Source organism: Siphateles boraxobius, unplaced genomic scaffold, assembly GCF_051911475.1.
Source record: "Siphateles boraxobius isolate OS27281-9 unplaced genomic scaffold, OSU_SipBor_1 275, whole genome shotgun sequence".
In the NCBI taxonomy this organism is placed as follows: Eukaryota; Metazoa; Chordata; class Actinopteri; order Cypriniformes; family Leuciscidae; genus Siphateles; species Siphateles boraxobius.
In genome coordinates this window covers 313,207-332,638 of record NW_027508893.1, presented here as the reverse complement: position 1 = coordinate 332,638, position 19,432 = coordinate 313,207, and the positions used below count along the sequence as shown (strand labels likewise).

The 19,432-nt window shown below is 46.3% G+C and overlaps 3 non-coding genes and 1 pseudogene across 3 annotated transcripts; all 4 read left to right on the top strand.

Moving 5' to 3' along the window:
• Window positions 1-9,074: 9,074 nt before the first annotated feature.
• On the top strand, window positions 9,075-9,252 carry LOC143753301 (U2 spliceosomal RNA; annotated as a pseudogene).
• A 434-nt stretch (window positions 9,253-9,686) lies between these two features.
• LOC143753226 (U1 spliceosomal RNA) lies at window positions 9,687-9,850 on the top strand. Its single transcript, XR_013207644.1, has one exon. It is a non-coding gene; the product is annotated as a U1 spliceosomal RNA (small nuclear RNA).
• A 1,129-nt stretch (window positions 9,851-10,979) lies between these two features.
• LOC143753233 (U2 spliceosomal RNA) lies at window positions 10,980-11,170 on the top strand. Its single transcript, XR_013207651.1, has one exon. It is a non-coding gene; the product is annotated as a U2 spliceosomal RNA (small nuclear RNA).
• A 434-nt stretch (window positions 11,171-11,604) lies between these two features.
• LOC143753125 (U1 spliceosomal RNA) lies at window positions 11,605-11,768 on the top strand. Its single transcript, XR_013207547.1, has one exon. It is a non-coding gene; the product is annotated as a U1 spliceosomal RNA (small nuclear RNA).
• The last annotated feature ends 7,664 nt before the right edge of the window (window positions 11,769-19,432 follow it).

Sequence of the window (19,432 nt, the reverse complement as noted above, 5' to 3'; positions counted from 1 at the left end):
ATCCGAGGGTTCACTCCCCAATGCTCAGGTGCAAAAAAGGTCTGCGAGATCTCCTCTGCTTCAAACAGAGGAGAAAAGGCTGCGGGCATCGCATCGGCTAGATAGTTCCTCTTCGTTAGATCTAGACCGTATGTGGCCCGCAGAATCTCCCAATGAAGTCTCCTTTTTGCACGTTAAGCTTAGAACATCGTCACCGAAGGAGCCACAAGAGGTTCTCTCTGTGGACTCTGAGGCGGCGAGCATTTGCCCTCCTGATCCCAGTTTTTCTGGGGAAAAGGAGAAGCAAGTGCTACATGACATAACATGATTTTAATGTAACTTTCTGCAGTCTTTTGGTTTTATCCTTCTATTAATGCTTGTATTTTTAACCATACTGCTCATGGCCCTCACTATCTCTACAATCAATGTGAGAAGTGTGAGGTCTACTTTGCGAGCACAGAGTGTGTTATCCTTTTTAAAAACTTTTAAGTCAGATGTGCTTTTATTGCAAGAATGTGGTTTGCCCTTTTTAACAAATTACAGGAAGTGGGAGGAGATTTGGACCCCAGGATTTTCCATTTGGAGTGGGTCCAATTTTAACAAAAATGACGGTGTTGCTATTTTAATAAAAAATCCCAACCTTTTGGTGAAGGGCAGCACTGTGGTGAGGGACGGGCGGGCAATTTTAGCAAATCTGACTTTTTTAGGTAAGGATCTTAACATTTTAAATATGTATGGTTTTACTGAAAAAAATAACAGGTATGAGCTTTTAGAAGACTTGCAACCCCACATGCTAGGCAGGGCTCCCCTAGTGGTAGCAGGGGATTTTAATTGTGTATTATCAAAAAAGGACAGAAGGAGGGTAGGAGAGGATTTTAAGGTCGACAAGACATCGGTTTTATTACAAAATATAGTCAAAGATTTTAAGTTAGTTGACTGTTTTAAAACAATGCATCAAAGAGAGGAAGGCTTCACCTGGTTCAGTGGTGACGGTCCCAGAGCCTCTCGAATTGACTATATTTTTACCAGGGACCTCCCGCCGACCGATGCTACATTGACCCCCCTCTTTTTTTCCGACCACATGATGCTGTCTTGCACTCTTTCACTCCCCACGGGTGTGACTGCAGGGGGAGGGCTGTGGAAGCTGAACTGTTCCCTATTAGAGAACGAGGAAGTGGTTAGTGAGTATAGGGAGCAGTTCAGCCAATGGCAGACCCTCCAGGACTTTTACGACTCACGTGCACAGTGGTGGGAGATGGTGAAACAAAGGACAGGACGGTTTTTTAAACAAATTGGAAAAGAAAAAAAGAATAAAGAAAAAAGACGCATGATGGGGTTGCAAAAAAGACTGCAGAGATATTTTAACCTTTTAAACAATGGATTGGATTTTACAAATGAAATAAAAGAAGTAAAGAAAGAAATGTCAGATCTGTCTGAAACAAAGAGCAAAGGTGTCATTTTAAGATGTAGAGAAAGGGAGTTAGAGGAAGGAGAGAAGTGTACCAGGTATTTTTTTAAAAAGACAATAGCTCGGGGAGGGTCGATCAATATTTTAAAAACTTTTAGAGGGGGGGAAGTAAATACAACTGACCTGATTTTAGGGGAAATTGAAAGTTTTTACAGTAATTTATACGGCACTAAAGAGGTACACAATGGCATCTTAGAGGAAGTTTTAGGGTTTTTAGATGAAAAAGTTAAGAGTCCAGATGTGCTTTTATCCCAGGATTTTAATCTTTTAGAATTGGAAAAAGCTTTAAAGGGTTTTAAGAAGGGGAAGTCCCCGGGCATGGACGGACTCCCCTTTGAGTTTTATCTGACTTTCTGGGACATTTTAGCACATGACTTACTTACAGTTTTTAAAGAATTTGAGACTCTTGACAGACTTCCAGACAGCTTTAGAGTAGGGATAGTTACATTACTGTACAAAAAAGGAGACAAGACTGACTTGAGAAACTGGCGACCAATCACTCTTTTAAATTATGATTGTAAACTTTTTAGTAAGATTTTAGCTACACGCATGTCGACTGTTTTAGAGGACGTAATCCACCTGGATCAAGCTTGTGCTGTGCCCGGCAGGAAGATCACGGACAGCCTGGTACTGATCAGAGACGCCATCTGTTATGCGAGAGACAGAAACATTAGGCTTGTAGTCCTAAATTTAGACTTTGAAAAAGCTTTTGATCGGGTCTCGCACCAGTACCTCCTTCAGGTACTGCAAAAAATGGGCTTTCCAGAGAGGTTTATAGCTTGGGTGGGACTGCTGTATGAGGGCTTAAGCAGCAAATTTCTTGCAAATGGGCATCTTTCCAAAGCTGTAAATATCCACAGCGGTGTCCGTCAGGGGTGTCCTTTATCTCCCCTTCTGTATGTGGCTTGTATTGAGCCACTGGCACAGATCTTGAGAAGGGATAAATGGATTAAAGGACTAGATATCCCAGGAACTGGTGGACTGACGGCGACCTGCGTTTTATATATGGATGACGTGACCCTTTTAGCGACTGACTTTTTATCAGTACGAAGAGCAATGGACTTGACTGACTGGTACGGTCGGGCCTCGGGCGCCAAGCTTAACAGGAGTAAGTCCGAGGCCCTGCTCTTCGGGCCGTGGGGCGACGTGGACACAGGAGGACTAGATTTGGATTTTAAAGAAAAGGATTTGAAAATTTTAGGAGTAAAATTTGACAGGGAGGGTGGAGGACCAGGAAACTGGACTGACATGTTAGGGAAAGTCAGACAAAGACTGGGCTTTTGGGGACTAAGACAACTGACGTTAGAAGGCAAGATTTTAATTTTTAAAGCAGTGATTTTACCACTAATTTTACTTGTCTGTTCTGTTTTTAGTCCCCCAAGACGATTCCTGGCTAAGTTGGAGAGGGCGGTATTTTATTTCCTGTGGGGGTCCAAGTGGGAACGAATCAAGAGGGAGGTCGTTAAAAAGAAAAAAGAGAATGGCGGGAAAGGCCTCCCAGACCCCCACCTGTTTTTAGGCAGCCGCTTTGCCGCCCTCCATATCCAGTATGCACTGACCCCATCCAGAGAACACAAGACAGCAGCCATGACCCGATTCTGGATGGGGTCATACCTAAGAAGTTTGAAAATTTTACCCATTGATCTTAAAAGTCCAGTGTCTTTTAATTTGTCAAAAGAGCATAGTTTTATTAAGAAATTTTTAAAGAAATATCTTTTAGAAACAAATGATGCCACTGTTTTAACTAATCACAAGTCTCTCGTCTCTCTTGTGCAGGATCGAGAATCGGTGAGTCCAGTTCCAGGCCTCACACTAGGTGAGGCCAAAGACGTTTGGAGGAACGCAGCCCACCCAGCTCTCCAGAACAGGCTTAAGGACCTGTCGTGGATGGTGGCTCATGAGATCCTCCCGGTCAGGGCGGTCATGCACTCCAGAGGCATGGCCAAAAACTCCACCTGCCCACGGTCCGGATGTGGTTCCCCGGAGACCGTTCAACATCTGCTCTGGGAGTGCGGCGCTGCGCGGGACCTGTGGGCCAAGACAGGCCCCCTGTTTTTCCCGTGCCTGCCAGCGGGTGGGGCCCAGGTGGACTATAAGCTCGCCATCCTGGGGGTGGGTCAGGGATTGAAGGAGTTGACACCACCAACGTTTGCCTCGCTCTGGCTCACCCTCAACCACATCAAGGATGCCATCTGGGTCACCAGAAACCTGCTGGTGGGGAAACGCGTGACGGTCCCCCTCCACGCGTGCGAGCAGAGGATAACATCAACGCTGCAGGGTGGGCCGCACGTCGTTATTCGGATGGGGGGGCCGAGGTCACACGGAGAAGGTCCCGGCCGCCACCGTACCTGGCCGCCCGTAGATGCACCCTCACCACTCTGGCTACGGGAACAGCGGGCCAGCGGGCCGGAGGAGAGGGGATCTCCGCTGGGCACTGGAAGCGAGGAGTCTGGGGCCTGTTCTGGAGACCTGGAGTGAATGGACATTCTTGATAGGGACTCACCCTCGATCCTGTACAAGAGATGTTTTATTTGGCATATTTTATTGTTTTATTGTTTTATATTTGCATTCCTATTTTATTTTAATCCATTTTACCTTTACTTTAAAACAACACACAACATACATGGACTTTTACACAACACATCAACATAACTGATTTTTAACTGTAACTTATGTCCTTTTTGTTGTTTTAAGATATGTGCAAAAATGTGATTTTATAAGGAAAAAATGGATATTGAAAGAATGGAATGAAACAATGTGACAATAAACTTTTTTCGAAAGAAAGAAAAAATCTGTTCTTATCAGTATTTGGACATGCTCCTGGCGAATTCCCATTAAACAATGGGAAGACGCTGGGGGCTACCAGGGCCTGAAGCATCTGCCTTCTATGATTGTGGTGGGTGAGAACAGAGGCTACATTCACTACCAGGGTATGCCCAAATTATGTAGAAAATGTGGAAAGTTTGGGCACTTAGCTGAAGCATGCCAGGAAATGATATGTGGGAAATGCAGAGAAATTGGTCATACTTTTGAAGAGTGTACCAATGGCAGGCGGTGCAACCTCTGTGGGGAGTCATCCCATCTCTACAGAGATTGCCCTAAAAGTTTTGCCAACAAACTGAAAGGCAACAAAATGGCCGCCCCACATGTGGAACAAACAAAAGAGCAAAGGAAGGAGGAGGCGGTCCCTGAGGTTTTGGCGGGAAATTCTATTTCCCAGCCAGCCTCAGGGAGTGGGCAGGAGGAAGGAAGTGGGGCGGCCACAGGGGCGGAGTCAAGTTTTAACAGCGAACAGAGTGAGGAAGCCGTTCCCCAACAAGAGAGAAGTGAAAACAAAATGGAGGAGGAGGAGGAGGATGCAACGGCTTCCTCACTCTACACCGTATCGGAGGTTAGTGTGGTGGATAGTGGGGGTGAATCCGAGGGTTCACTCCCCAATGCTCAGGTGCAAAAAAGGTCTGCGAGATCTCCTCTGCTTCAAACAGAGGAGAAAAGGCTGCGGGCATCGCATCGGCTAGATAGTTCCTCTTCGTTAGATCTAGACCGTATGTGGCCCGCAGAATCTCCCAATGAAGTCTCCTTTTTGCACGTTAAGCTTAGAACATCGTCACCGAAGGAGCCACAAGAGGTTCTCTCTGTGGACTCTGAGGTGGCGAGCATTTGCCCTCCTGATCCCAGTTTTTCTGGGGAAAAGGAGAAGCAAGTGCTACATGACATAACATGATTTTAATGTAACTTTCTGCAGTCTTTTGGTTTTATCCTTCTATTAATGCTTGTATTTTTAACCATACTGCTCATGGCCCTCACTATCTCTACAATCAATGTGAGAAGTGTGAGGTGTACTTTGCGAGCACAGAGTGTGTTATCCTTTTTAAAAACTTTTAAGTCAGATGTGTTTTTATTGCAAGAATGTGGTTTGCCCTTTTTAACAAATTACAGGAAGTGGGAGGAGATTTGGACCCCAGGATTTTCCATTTGGAGTGGGTCCAATTTTAACAAAAATGACGGTGTTGCTATTTTAATAAAAAATCCCAACCTTTTGGTGAAGGGCAGCACTGTGGTGAGGGACGGGCGGGCAATTTTAGCAAATCTGACTTTTTTAGGTAAGGATCTTAACATTTTAAATATGTATGGTTTTACTGAAAAAAATAACAGGTATGAGCTTTTAGAAGACTTGCAACCCCACATGCTAGGCAGGGCTCCCCTAGTGGTAGCAGGGGATTTTAATTGTGTATTATCAAAAAAGGACAGAAGGAGGGTAGGAGAGGATTTTAAGGTCGACAAGACATCGGTTTTATTACAAAATATAGTCAAAGATTTTAAGTTAGTTGACTGTTTTAAAACAATGCATCAAAGAGAGGAAGGCTTCACCTGGTTCAGTGGTGACGGTGCCAGAGCCTCTCGAATTGACTATATTTTTACCAGGGACCTCCCGCCGACCGATGCTACATTGACCCCCCTCTTTTTTTCCGACCATATGATGCTGTCTTGCACTCTTTCACTCCCCACGGGTGTGACTGCAGGGAGAGGGCTGTGGAAGCTGAACTGTTCCCTATTAGAGGACGAGGAACTAGTTAGTGAATATAGGGAGCAGTTCAGCCAATGGCAGACCCTCCAGGACTTTTACGACTCACGTGCACAGTGGTGGGAGATGGTGAAACAAAGGACAGGACGGTTTTTTAAACAAATTGGAAAAGAAAAAAAGAATAAAGAAAAAAGACGCATGATGGGGTTGCAAAAAAGACTGCAGAGATATTTTAACCTTTTAAACAATGGATTGGATTTTACAAATGAAATAAAAGAAGTACAGAAAGAAATGTCAGATCTGTCTGAAACAAAGAGCAAAGGTGTCATTTTAAGATGTAGAGAAAGGGAGTTAGAGGAAGGAGAGAAGTGTACCAGGTATTTTTTTAAAAAGACAATAGCTCGGGGAGGGTCGATCAATATTTTAAAAACTTTTAGAGGGGGGGAAGTAAATACAACTGACCTGATTTTAGGGGAAATTGAAAGTTTTTACAGTAATTTATACGGCACTAAAGAGGTACACAATGGCATCTTAGAGGAAGTTTTAGGGTTTTTAGATAAAAAAGTTAAGAGTCCAGACGTGCTTTTATCCCAGGATTTTAATCTTTTAGAATTGGAAAAAGCTTTAAAGGGTTTTAAGAAGGGGAAGTCCCCGGGCATGGACGGACTCCCCTTTGAGTTTTATCTGACTTTCTGGGACATTTTAGCACATGACTTACTTACAGTTTTTAAAGAATTTGAGACTCTTGACAGACTTCCAGACAGCTTTAGAGTAGGGATAGTTACATTACTGTACAAAAAAGGAGACAAGACTGACTTGAGAAACTGGCGACCAATCACTCTTTTAAATTATGATTGTAAACTTTTTAGTAAGATTTTAGCTACACGCATGTCGACTGTTTTAGAGGACGTAATCCACCTGGATCAAGCTTGCGCTGTGCCCGGCAGGAAGATCACGGACAGCCTGGTACTGATCAGAGACGCCATCTGTTATGCGAGAGACAGAAACATTAGGCTTGTAGTCCTAAATTTAGACTTTGAAAAAGCTTTTGATCGGGTCTCGCACCAGTACCTCCTTCAGGTACTGCAAAAAATGGGGTTTCCAGAGAGGTTTATAGCTTGGGTGGGACTGCTGTATGAGGGCTTAAGCAGCAAATTTCTTGCAAATGGGCATCTTTCCAAAGCTGTAAATATCCACAGCGGTGTCCGTCAGGGGTGTCCTTTATCTCCCCTTCTGTATGTGGCTTGTATTGAGCCACTGGCACAGATCTTGAGAAGGGATAAATGGATTAAAGGACTAGATATCCCAGGAACTGGTGGACTGACGGCGACCTGCGTTTTATATATGGATGACGTGACCCTTTTAGCGACTGACTTTTTATCAGTACGAAGAGCAATGGACTTGACTGACTGGTACGGTCGGGCCTCGGGCGCCAAGCTTAACAGGAGTAAGTCCGAGGCCCTGCTCTTCGGGCCGTGGGGCGACGTGGACACAGGAGGACTAGATTTGGATTTTAAAGAAAAGGATTTGAAAATTTTAGGAGTAAAATTTGACAGGGAGGGTGGAGGACCAGGAAACTGGACTGACATGTTAGGGAAAGTCAGACAAAGACTGGGCTTTTGGGGACTAAGACAACTGACGTTAGAAGGCAAGATTTTAATTTTTAAAGCAGTGATTTTACCACTAATTTTACTTGTCTGTTCTGTTTTTAGTCCCCCAAGACGATTCCTGGCCAAGTTGGAGAGGGCGGTATTTTATTTCCTGTGGGGGTCCAAGTGGGAACGAATCAAGAGGGAGGTGGTTAAAAAGAAAAAAGAGAATGGCGGGAAAGGCCTCCCAGACCCCCACCTGTTTTTAGGCAGCCGCTTTGCCGCCCTCCATATCCAGTATGCACTGACCCCATCCAGAGAACACAAGACAGCAGCCATGACCCGATTCTGGATGGGGTCATACCTAAGAAGTTTGAAAATTTTACCCATTGATCTTAAAAGTCCAGTGTCTTTTAATTTGTCAAAAGAGCATAGTTTTATTAAGAAATTTTTAAAGAAATATCTTTTAGAAACAAATGATGACACTGTTTTAACTAATCACAAGTCTCTCGTCTCTCTTGTGCAGGATCGAGAATCGGTGAGTCCAGTTCCAGGCCTCACACTAGGTGAGGCCAAAGACGTTTGGAGGAACGCAGCCCACCCAGCTCTCCAGAACAGGCTTAAGGACCTGTCGTGGATGGTGGCTCATGAGATCCTCCCGGTCAGGGCGGTCATGCACTCCAGAGGCATGGCCAAAAACTCCACCTGCCCACGGTCCGGATGTGGTTCCCCGGAGACCGTTCAACATCTGCTCTGGGAGTGCGGCGCTGCGCGGGACCTGTGGGCCAAGACAGGCCCCCTGTTTTTCCCGTGCCTGCCAGCGGGTGGGGCCCAGGTGGACTATAAGCTCGCCATCCTGGGGGTGGGTCAGGGCTTGAAGGAGTTGACACCACCAACGTTTGCCTCGCTCTGGCTCACCCTCAACCACATCAAGGATGCCATCTGGGTCACCAGAAACCTGCTGGTGGGGAAACGCGTGACGGTCCCCCTCCACGCGTGCGAGCAGAGGATAACATCAACGCTGCAGGGTGGGCCGCACGTCGTTATTCGGATGGGGGGGCCGAGGTCACACGGAGAAGGTCCCGGCCGCCACCGTACCTGGCCGCCCGTAGATGCACCCTCACCACTCTGGCTACGGGAACAGCGGGCCAGCGGGCCGGAGGAGAGGGGATCTCCGCTGGGCACTGGAAGCGAGGAGTCTGGGGCCTGTTCTGGAGACCTGGAGTGAATGGACATTCTTGATAGGGACTCACCCTCGATCCTGTACAAGAGATGTTTTATTTGGCATATTTTATTGTTTTATTGTTTTATATTTGCATTCCTATTTTATTTTAATCCATTTTACCTTTACTTTAAAACAACACACAACATACATGGACTTTTACACAACACATCAACATAACTGATTTTTAACTGTAACTTATGTCCTTTTTGTTGTTTTAAGATATGTGCAAAAATGTGATTTTATAAGGAAAAAATGGATATTGAAAGAATGGAATGAAACAATGTGACAATAAACTTTTTTTCGAAAGAAAAAATCTGTTCTTATCAGTTTAATATCTGATACGTGCCCTACCCGGGCACCATATATTAAATTGATTATTGGAACTGGGAGATGGAAGAGGGGCTTGCTCCGTCCACTCCACGCATCGACCCGGTATTGCAGTACTTCTGGGAACGGTGCACCCCCAAAAACTGTGTTCAATGAAAGAGATGTTTTAGTCTTGTGTGGCAGCAGGTGTTAATGGAAGTAACGTATATTGCTGTGTATGGGTGCTTTAAAGGTGTTGTAGGTGATCATATGCTATACAGGTAATGGTGGTGTGAGAGGGAAAAAAAAACAACAACTCTGTTCTTATCTCGTTTAACATCTGATTCGTCCACTATCCGGTGACCGCGTATGAAATTGATTTTTGGCTCATGGATCCGGAGCATGAAAACAACATCATCCACAACAACAACAGCAAAAGAGCCCGACTCTGCAGGTTTTTGATGTCTCTCTCTTATCTCTTGGAGTTTTTACGAATGAGCTGATGAGTTGAATCAGGTGTGTGTTTGATTGTCCGACCGTTGGTGAGGATTGCGGAGAGGGACACGGTGCCTGTGACGGGAGGCCTGGGAATTCATACTTACCTGGCAGGGGAGACACCATGATCAGGAAGGTGGTTCACCCAGGGCGAGGCTCGGCCATTGCACTCCGGTTGTGCTGACCCCTGCGAATTCCCCAAATGTGGAAATCTCGACTGCATAATTTATGGTAGTGGGGGACTGCGTTCGCGCTCTCCCCTGGACACACTGGTTAAAAGAGCAGATTGTTCGAGTTCCTCTTCTTCTGGTAGTTAACGACCTAGGAAGTCCAGGGAATTGAACTGCAGTGGTTGATCGAGAGATGTAAAACTCTCAACCTAGGACCAGTCTGCAAAAGTAGGGCTGTTTTTTAGGGGTTTTTTTTCATCATTCTTCAAATAATCTCCATTATTCAACCAGCGCTTTTATTGGCAGCAGTGGTCCTAGAAGCAAAGTTGTTCCGAATGAGGAGTTCTATCATGTGGTATGAATACCTTGTGCATGTGTGAAAAATCACCTGACATACAGTCGCCTATGGCCGTATTCATGTTGTTGTTTTTACTGTTTACAGCGCCACCAAGTGGCCAGTCGCCACATCCCTTTTCACCTGAGCACAGGCTGAGCCCGTGCACAGGTGTACCGACTTGGGTGTAATTGTCTCATTCCGTTGGAGAGTTATGGCCATTTAAGTAAAGCCCGCCTCGCCCACTCCCAACGTTTTGGCGTCCCGTCGCCAACGTGAATCGAAATTCCGACTTTTTTCCCCATCGCTGTCGGCAATCAGACTCCAGGGAATCTTTCTGCACCGGTTTGGGTCAGATCGGGCGAAAGACCTAGGACTAGTGTGCAAAAGTAGCTTTTTCACAAAATCCCAAATACCCGAAAATCTCGCCAGCGCAACCATCGAATCCGAGGCCTGCGTCTTGTTCGGCCCGAGCCAAGGATTCCGGTGATGTAAGACACTTGGGTCTGCGACGGACGGTTCAGGAGTTACGAGGCATTTCGTACTTCTGATCGCTGCAGCGCCACCTTGGGGCCGATTGGGCCGAGCCTTGGTGATGTTGTAGACCGGGCGGGTACTACCATCCCTCAAGAGTTTCAAGTCTCTACGACGTACGCTTTGGTCTGCCCGCTCACTTTTAGGGCAGAATGTTTGTTGGTCCAAAATCCCAGGTTGCACTCCAAAGTGTCGTGTTGTGCGCTCTGCTGTGATCCATTTTCGGTGTCAACAGTCAAGCTGAGCTTGTATTGCTGTGAGCTGAGCTTGTTTGTTGGCGACCTTTAGACCCTCTCGCCACGGCCCAGGTGGGCGTGGCCTTTGACGGCTCCCCCGCCTCTGCGTCATTGTGTCATCGCTTCTCGGCCTTTTGGCTAAGATCAAGTGTAGTATCTGTTCTTATCAGTTTAATATCTGATACGTGCCCTACCCGGGCACCATATATTAAATTGATTTTTGGAACTGGGAGATGGAAGAGGGGCTTGCTCCGTCCACTCCACGCATCGACCCGGTATTGCAGTACTTCTGGGAACGGTGCACCCCCAAAAACTGTGTTCAATGAAAGAGATGTTTTAGTCTTGTGTGGCAGCAGGTGTTAATGGAAGTAACGTATATTGCTGTGTATGGGTGCTTTAAAGGTGTTGTAGGTGATCATATGCTATACAGGTAATGGTGGTGTGAGAGGGAAAAAAAAACAACAACTCTGTTCTTATCTCGTTTAACATCTGATTCGTCCACTATCCGGTGACCGCGTATGAAATTGATTTTTGGCTCATGGATCCGGAGCATGAAAACAACATCATCCACAACAACAACAGCAAAAGAGCCCGACTCTGCAGGTTTTTGATGTCTCTCTCTTATCTCTTGGAGTTTTTACGAATGAGCTGATGAGTTGAATCAGGTGTGTGTTTGATTGTCCGACCGTTGGTGAGGATTGCGGAGAGGGACACGGTGCCTCTGACGGGAGGCCTGGGAATTCATACTTACCTGGCAGGGGAGACACCATGATCAGGAAGGTGGTTCACCCAGGGCGAGGCTCGGCCATTGCACTCCGGTTGTGCTGACCCCTGCGAATTCCCCAAATGTGGGAATCTCGACTGCATAATTTATGGTAGTGGGGGACTGCGTTCGCGCTCTCCCCTGGACACACTGGTTAAAAGAGCAGATTGTTCGAGTTCCTCTTCTTCTGGTAGTTAACGACCTAGGAAGTCCAGGGAATTGAACTGCAGTGGTTGATCGAGAGATGTAAAACTCTCAACCTAGGACCAGTCTGCAAAAGTAGGGCTGTTTTTTAGGGTTTTTTTTTCATCATTCTTCAAATAATCTCCATTATTCAACCAGCGCTTTTATTGGCAGCAGTGGTCCTAGAAGCAAAGTTGTTCCGAATGAGGAGTTCTATCATGTGGTATGAATACCTTGTGCATGTGTGAAAAATCACCTGACATACAGTCGCCTATGGCCGTATTCATGTTGTTGTTTTTACTGTTTACAGCGCCACCAAGTGGCCAGTCGCCACATCCCTTTTCACCTGAGCACAGGCTGAGCCCGTGCACAGGTGTACCGACTTGGGTGTAATTGTCTCATTCCGTTGGAGAGTTATGGCCATTTAAGTAAAGCCCGCCTCGCCCACTCCCAACGTTTTGGCGTCCCGTCGCCAACGTGAATCGAAATTCCGACTTTTTTCCCCATCGCTGTCGGCAATCAGACTCCAGGGAATCTTTCTGCACCGGTTTGGGTCAGATCGGGCGAAAGACCTAGGACTAGTGTGCAAAAGTAGCTTTTTCACAAAATCCCAAATACCCGAAAATCTCGCCAGCGCAACCATCGAATCCGAGGCCTGCGTCTTGTTCGGCCCGAGCCAAGGATTCCGGTGATGTAAGACACTTGGGTCTGCGACGGACGGTTCAGGAGTTACGAGGCATTTCGTACTTCTGATCGCTGCAGCGCCACCTTGGGGCCGATTGGGCCGAGCCTTGGTGATGTTGTAGACCGGGCGGGTACTACCATCCCTCAAGAGTTTCAAGTCTCTACGACGTACGCTTTGGTCTGCCCGCTCACTTTTAGGGCAGAATGTTTGTTGGTCCAAAATCCCAGGTTGCACTCCAAAGTGTCGTGTTGTGCGCTCTGCTGTGATCCATTTTCGGTGTCAACAGTCAAGCTGAGCTTGTATTGCTGTGAGCTGAGCTTGTTTGCTGGCGACCTTTAGACCCTCTCGCCACGGCCCAGGTGGGCGTGGCCTTTGACGGCTCCCCCGCCTCTGCGTCATTGTGTCATCGCTTCTCGGCCTTTTGGCTAAGATCTAGTATCTGGTCCGAGGGTAGAGACAGCGATCGCCTCTTGGAGGTTTTTCCGGCTTGGGTCCTTCAGTGACTTGAGCCCCAAACTTTTGAGAGGTACATTGATCCAGCTGCTTTTATTCCGGTTCTGTTTTAAGGTAAGACCTTTTTATCTATTTATTTATTTATTTATTGTTTTTTAAAGTTTTAGGCTGTTGGTGTCTCCACCATGTCGGCTGCCCGTGCCGGCATGAGGAGGCACCACAGCGTGCGTTTTTTATTCAAAGAAGTTGAGGGGAAGCTCCTGGGGATGTCACGTCTTGACTTCTCCAGGAAGCTGATCCAAAAAACTCTAAATTTTAAACCTGATGATCTGAATTGCATCGTGACTCTGCCCCTGAACAAAGGATTTGATGTTAGTTTTAGAGCGGTTTCCCACCTGAATGATTTCTGGCACAGATTTGAAGTAGCTAAATCCCAGCTGTCCATGTTTACTGTTGAAAAGCTCTCTGACAACACACTTAAAACTGTGATTGTTAGAATGTTTAATGAGACAGTGACTGGGGAGGACATTTGTGTCTGGCTGGGCAGATTTTGCACAGTTCGAAGCCAGCCAGTCAAGGTTTTAGATGAGGATGGTATTTGGACATGCTCCTGGCGAATTCCCATTAAACAATGGGAAGACGCTGGGGGCTACCAGGGCCTGAAGCATCTGCCTTCTATGATTGTGTTGGGTGAGAACAGAGGCTACATTCACTACCAGGGTATGCCCAAATTATGTAGAAAATGTGGAAAGTTTGGGCACTTAGCTGAAGCATGCCAGGAAATGATATGTGGGAAATGCAGAGAAATTGGTCATACTTTTGAAGAGTGTACCAATGGCAGGCGGTGCAACCTCTGTGGGGAGTCATCCCATCTCTACAGAGATTGCCCTAAAAGTTTTGCCAACAAACTGAAAGGCAACAAAATGGCCGCCCCACATGTGGAACAAACAAAAGAGCAAAGGAAGGAGGAGGCGGTCCCTGAGGTTTTGGCGGGAAATTCTATTTCCCAGCCAGCCTCAGGGAGTGGGCAGGAGGAAGGAAGTGGGGCGGCCACAGGGGCGGAGTCAAGTTTTAACAGCGAACAGAGTGAGGAAGCCGTTCCCCAACAAGAGAGAAGTGAAAACAAAATGGAGGAGGAGGAGGAGGATGCAACGGCTTCCTCACTCTACACCGTATCGGAGGTTAGTGTGGTGGATAGTGGGGGTGAATCCGAGGGTTCACTCCCCAATGCTCAGGTGCAAAAAAGGTCTGCGAGATCTCCTCTGCTTCAAACAGAGGAGAAAAGGCTGCGGGCATCGCATCGGCTAGATAGTTCCTCTTCGTTAGATCTAGACCGTATGTGGCCCGCAGAATCTCCCAATGAAGTCTCCTTTTTGCACGTTAAGCTTAGAACATCGTCACCGAAGGAGCCACAAGAGGTTCTCTCTGTGGACTCTGAGGCGGCGAGCATTTGCCCTCCTGATCCCAGTTTTTCTGGGGAAAAGGAGAAGCAAGTGCTACATGACATAACATGATTTTAATGTAACTTTCTGCAGTCTTTTGGTTTTATCCTTCTATTAATGCTTGTATTTTTAACCATACTGCTCATGGCCCTCACTATCTCTACAATCAATGTGAGAAGTGTGAGGTCTACTTTGCGAGCACAGAGTGTGTTATCCTTTTTAAAAACTTTTAAGTCAGATGTGCTTTTATTGCAAGAATGTGGTTTGCCCTTTTTAACAAATTACAGGAAGTGGGAGGAGATTTGGACCCCAGGATTTTCCATTTGGAGTGGGTCCAATTTTAACAAAAATGACGGTGTTGCTATTTTAATAAAAAATCCCAACCTTTTGGTGAAGGGCAGCACTGTGGTGAGGGACGGGCGGGCAATTTTAGCAAATCTGACTTTTTTAGGTAAGGATCTTAACATTTTAAATATGTATGGTTTTACTGAAAAAAATAACAGGTATGAGCTTTTAGAAGACTTGCAACCCCACATGCTAGGCAGGGCTCCCCTAGTGGTAGCAGGGGATTTTAATTGTGTATTATCAAAAAAGGACAGAAGGAGGGTAGGAGAGGATTTTAAGGTCGACAAGACATCGGTTTTATTACAAAATATAGTCAAAGATTTTAAGTTAGTTGACTGTTTTAAAACAATGCATCAAAGAGAGGAAGGCTTCACCTGGTTCAGTGGTGACGGTCCCAGAGCCTCTCGAATTGACTATATTTTTACCAGGGACCTCCCGCCGACCGATGCTACATTGACCCCCCTCTTTTTTTCCGACCACATGATGCTGTCTTGCACTCTTTCACTCCCCACGGGTGTGACTGCAGGGGGAGGGCTGTGGAAGCTGAACTGTTCCCTATTAGAGAACGAGGAAGTGGTTAGTGAGTATAGGGAGCAGTTCAGCCAATGGCAGACCCTCCAGGACTTTTACGACTCACGTGCACAGTGGTGGGAGATGGTGAAACAAAGGACAGGACGGTTTTTTAAACAAATTGGAAAAGAAAAAAAGAATAAAGAAAAAAGACGCATGATGGGGTTGCAAAAAAGACTGCAGAGATATTTTAACCTTTTAAACAATGGATTGGATTTTACAAATGAAATAAAAGAAGTAAAGAAAGAAATGTCAGATCTGTCTGAAACAAAGAGCAAAGGTGTCATTTTAAGATGTAGAGAAAGGGAGTTAGAGGAAGGAGAGAAGTGTACCAGGTATTTTTTTAAAAAGACAATAGCTCGGGGAGGGTCGATCAATATTTTAAAAACTTTTAGAGGGGGGGAAGTAAATACAACTGACCTGATTTTAGGGGAAATTGAAAGTTTTTACAGTAATTTATACGGCACTAAAGAGGTACACAATGGCATCTTAGAGGAAGTTTTAGGGTTTTTAGATGAAAAAGTTAAGAGTCCAGATGTGCTTTTATCCCAGGATTTTAATCTTTTAGAATTGGAAAAAGCTTTAAAGGGTTTTAAGAAGGGGAAGTCCCCGGGCATGGACGGACTCCCCTTTGAGTTTTATCTGACTTTCTGGGACATTTTAGCACATGACTTACTTACAGTTTTTAAAGAATTTGAGACTCTTGACAGACTTCCAGACAGCTTTAGAGTAGGGATAGTTACATTACTGTACAAAAAAGGAGACAAGACTGACTTGAGAAACTGGCGACCAATCACTCTTTTAAATTATGATTGTAAACTTTTTAGTAAGATTTTAGCTACACGCATGTCGACTGTTTTAGAGGACGTAATCCACCTGGATCAAGCTTGTGCTGTGCCCGGCAGGAAGATCACGGACAGCCTGGTACTGATCAGAGACGCCATCTGTTATGCGAGAGACAGAAACATTAGGCTTGTAGTCCTAAATTTAGACTTTGAAAAAGCTTTTGATCGGGTCTCGCACCAGTACCTCCTTCAGGTACTGCAAAAAATGGGCTTTCCAGAGAGGTTTATAGCTTGGGTGGGACTGCTGTATGAGGGCTTAAGCAGCAAATTTCTTGCAAATGGGCATCTTTCCAAAGCTGTAAATATCCACAGCGGTGTCCGTCAGGGGTGTCCTTTATCTCCCCTTCTGTATGTGGCTTGTATTGAGCCACTGGCACAGATCTTGAGAAGGGATAAATGGATTAAAGGACTAGATATCCCAGGAACTGGTGGACTGACGGCGACCTGCGTTTTATATATGGATGACGTGACCCTTTTAGCGACTGACTTTTTATCAGTACGAAGAGCAATGGACTTGACTGACTGGTACGGTCGGGCCTCGGGCGCCAAGCTTAACAGGAGTAAGTCCGAGGCCCTGCTCTTCGGGCCGTGGGGCGACGTGGACACAGGAGGACTAGATTTGGATTTTAAAGAAAAGGATTTGAAAATTTTAGGAGTAAAATTTGACAGGGAGGGTGGAGGACCAGGAAACTGGACTGACATGTTAGGGAAAGTCAGACAAAGACTGGGCTTTTGGGGACTAAGACAACTGACGTTAGAAGGCAAGATTTTAATTTTTAAAGCAGTGATTTTACCACTAATTTTACTTGTCTGTTCTGTTTTTAGTCCCCCAAGACGATTCCTGGCTAAGTTGGAGAGGGCGGTATTTTATTTCCTGTGGGGGTCCAAGTGGGAACGAATCAAGAGGGAGGTCATTAAAAAGAAAAAAGAGAATGGCGGGAAAGGCCTCCCAGACCCCCACCTGTTTTTAGGCAGCCGCTTTGCCGCCCTCCATATCCAGTATGCACTGACCCCATCCAGAGAACACAAGACAGCAGCCATGACCCGATTCTGGATGGGGTCATACCTAAGAAGTTTGAAAATTTTACCCATTGATCTTAAAAGTCCAGTGTCTTTTAATTTGTCAAAAGAGCATAGTTTTATTAAGAAATTTTTAAAGAAATATCTTTTAGAAACAAATGATGCCACTGTTTTAACTAATCACAAGTCTCTCGTCTCTCTTGTGCAGGATCGAGAATCGGTGAGTCCAGTTCCAGGCCTCACACTAGGTGAGGCCAAAGACGTTTGGAGGAACGCAGCCCACCCAGCTCTCCAGAACAGGCTTAAGGACCTGTCGTGGATGGTGGCTCATGAGATCCTCCCGGTCAGGGCGGTCATGCACTCCAGAGGCATGGCCAAAAACTCCACCTGCCCACGGTCCGGATGTGGTTCCCCGGAGACCGTTCAACATCTGCTCTGGGAGTGCGGCGCTGCGCGGGACCTGTGGGCCAAGACAGGCCCCCTGTTTTTCCCGTGCCTGCCAGCGGGTGGGGCCCAGGTGGACTATAAGCTCGCCATCCTGGGGGTGGGTCAGGGATTGAAGGAGTTGACACCACCAACGTTTGCCTCGCTCTGGCTCACCCTCAACCACATCAAGGATGCCATCTGGGTCACCAGAAACCTGCTGGTGGGGAAACGCGTGACGGTCCCCCTCCACGCGTGCGAGCAGAGGATAACATCAACGCTGCAGGGTGGGCCGCACGTCGTTATTCGGATGGGGGGGCCGAGGTCACACGGAGAAGGTCCCGGCCGCCACCGTACCTGGCCGCCCGTAGATGCACCCTCACCACTCTGGCTACGGGAACAGCGGGCCAGCGGGCCGGAGGAGAGGGGATCTCCGCTGGGCACTGGAAGCGAGGAGTCTGGGGCCTGTTCTGGAGACCTGGAGTGAATGGACATTCTTGATAGGGACTCACCCTCGATCCTGTACAAGAGATGTTTTATTTGGCATATTTTATTGTTTTATTGTTTTATATTTGCATTCCTATTTTATTTTAATCCATTTTACCTTTACTTTAAAACAACACACAACATACATGGACTTTTACACAACACATCAACATAACTGATTTTTAACTGTAACTTATGTCCTTTTTGTTGTTTTAAGATATGTGCAAAAATGTGATTTTATAAGGAAAAAATGGATATTGAAAGAATGGAATGAAACAATGTGACAATAAACTTTTTTCGAAAGAAAGAAAAAATCTGTTCTTATCAGTATTTGGACATGCTCCTGGCGAATTCCCATTAAACAATGGGAAGACGCTGGGGGCTACCAGGGCCTGAAGCATCTGCCTTCTATGATTGTGGTGGGTGAGAACAGAGGCTACATTCACTACCAGGGTATGCCCAAATTATGTAGAAAATGTGGAAAGTTTGGGCACTTAGCTGAAGCATGCCAGGAAATGATATGTGGGAAATGCAGAGAAATTGGTCATACTTTTGAAGAGTGTACCAATGGCAGGCGGTGCAACCTCTGTGGGGAGTCATCCCATCTCTACAGAGATTGCCCTAAAAGTTTTGCCAACAAACTGAAAGGCAACAAAATGGCCGCCCCACATGTGGAACAAACAAAAGAGCAAAGGAAGGAGGAGGCGGTCCCTGAGGTTTTGGCGGGAAATTCTATTTCCCAGCCAGCCTCAGGGAGTGGGCAGGAGGAAGGAAGTGGGGCGGCCACAGGGGCGGAGTCAAGTTTTAACAGCGAACAGAGTGAGGAAGCCGTTCCCCAACAAGAGAGAAGTGAAAACAAAATGGAGGAGGAGGAGGAGGATGCAACGGCTTCCTCACTCTACACCGTATCGGAGGTTAGTGTGGTGGATAGTGGGGGTGAATCCGAGGGTTCACTCCCCAATGCTCAGGTGCAAAAAAGGTCTGCGAGATCTCCTCTGCTTCAAACAGAGGAGAAAAGGCTGCGGGCATCGCATCGGCTAGATAGTTCCTCTTCGTTAGATCTAGACCGTATGTGGCCCGCAGAATCTCCCAATGAAGTCTCCTTTTTGCACGTTAAGCTTAGAACATCGTCACCGAAGGAGCCACAAGAGGTTCTCTCTGTGGACTCTGAGGTGGCGAGCATTTGCCCTCCTGATCCCAGTTTTTCTGGGGAAAAGGAGAAGCAAGTGCTACATGACATAACATGATTTTAATGTAACTTTCTGCAGTCTTTTGGTTTTATCCTTCTATTAATGCTTGTATTTTTAACCATACTGCTCATGGCCCTCACTATCTCTACAATCAATGTGAGAAGTG